This window comes from Vigna unguiculata, chromosome 5 (assembly GCF_037176805.1).
Source record: "Vigna unguiculata cultivar grain cowpea cultivar isolate G323 ecotype 2 chromosome 5, ASM3717680v1, whole genome shotgun sequence".
In the NCBI taxonomy this organism is placed as follows: domain Eukaryota; kingdom Viridiplantae; phylum Streptophyta; class Magnoliopsida; order Fabales; family Fabaceae; genus Vigna; species Vigna unguiculata.
In genome coordinates, this window is record NC_140796.1 from 14,980,691 (window position 1) to 14,982,575 (window position 1,885).

General features: G+C 27.7%; 1 long non-coding RNA gene across 1 annotated transcript; it reads right to left on the reverse strand.

Annotated features, from left to right (window-relative positions):
* Positions 1–738: 738 nt before the first annotated feature.
* On the reverse strand, positions 739–1,885 carry LOC146886122 (uncharacterized). Its single transcript, XR_014995014.1, has 3 exons — positions 1,746–1,885; positions 1,448–1,577; positions 739–1,023 (listed from the first exon to the last, which is right to left on the reverse strand). It is a non-coding gene; the product is annotated as an uncharacterized LOC146886122 (long non-coding RNA).

A 1,885-nucleotide genomic window follows, 5' to 3' on the forward strand; every position in this document is an offset into this window, starting at 1 on the left:
TTTTAATATTTTAATAAAATAATATTATGTAATAACGCGCAACACTTTCCATGACTATTTTATATTTGATTTAATACCGTTTATATATCGACTAACGTGGCTATACGATTTCTATTTTTCACATTATTAGCAACCAAAGTATAGTTGGCCGCTATTCAATTACAAATGTAATCACTAAAAAATAGCTAAAAATTATAAAAAGATAAATCTATTTAAGACCGATTTAGGCTAAAAAAATTTACTACCAAAATTCTGTCTAAAAAAGTGGTCATTATATATATATATATATATATATATATATATATATATATATATATATATATATATATATATATATATATATATATATATTTTGCAAATTATAATATGTCTACTGGCATAATACATTAAGTCAGTTTTTAACTAGTATTTTTTATGGCTGATTCACATCTTCTAGTAATTTTCATTCATATATATACAAAATAGAACTGCTAAAAGATAAAACCACTTATTATCATTCTAAAAAAGAATAAAACAGATTCATCCATTAGTAAACATAATTTTTATTTAAAAAAAAATACCATAAAAACTTATCTGCTTCAATTTATTAAAGTTCTAATAGCAACATCGTCAGAAAATTTAAACTGAATAAAAATAGATATGGTTGTTGGATTGGTGGAACATGTCATTAAATTACTACTCTTTCAGTACTACGGAGCAAATCTAAATCTATATATAACAATCTATATTACTTTTTTCTACATGTTTTATTTCAGACTCAAAAACTAAAAGTTTAAAAATCTAGGGTTCTTCCATAGTTTTTTTTTTTTTTTTCTACATGTCTTACTTGTTACCCAAAGAAAACGAAACAATTTGGATTGCCATTTTCCTATAGTTTTTCTATTGCTACATTCTTCTGAAACTGATTCAAAGGTAAAATGATAACACTCCCAACTACGCTTCATCTCATTCACCTTCATCACCATTCTTCATCTCATTTAATATTAGCCCTGATGCTTCATTCACAGAATGCCAAACCTGAATCTGCACAATGTAAACAAATTTTCTATGTCTTAGGGGCACATAATATATAGACATTGATGCGTCTATCAAAGAGGAGAAATAACACAAAGAGACTTGAATCAAATCATACTATTAGTATTTGAAGGTTATGAAAGAAATAGCAGATGAGACAAAGAAAACATGAAGATAGTAAAATATGAAAGTAATATATTTTGTAATTGTGTTTGGTGTTGTCTTGCGTATCATATCAGAGAATCACATCAAACTCGATCCAAAATCTTTAAAACTATGATTTTATAGGTCTTCGTCTTTATATATATGGTGTTGGACTTTTTTATTTTATCTAATATCAGACTTAGATTTACAGATAGATTCTCAACGTATACACGCATGTACATACAGTGTTCATATGTTGAATGTTAAAAATATGTAATTGGTTATATACCTACAACAGCAGCATCAGATCGCTTTGCTTTCTTGCTAATGTCTTTCATATATAAATCTCCAGTGATCAAAAAGTGAAACACTTCTTGCTGAGACCTTAGTGTCTGCTGTGAAGGCAAGTGATGATAGAACTGCACAAACAGTTGTGTATGTTAGTTTTCAACTTGATTTCTTGAATATATATTATATGATTTGCATTCAAAATAGGTCATTACAAACAAACACTTGCATTAATTTCTACTAAAAAATACCATGCATGCATTAGTTTACTGTTAAATCTATGATAATATATATCATACCCAATCTTTGATTAAAATGCCATTATTATTGTCTCTGTTGCGTTCCCTTTTCTCCAGCAACCAGTTTTGGAATCTCTCAGCAAGTGAAAATTGAGGAACATGATTCCCCCAGCTTCCTCCTTCCTTGAATCGGTTCAGAA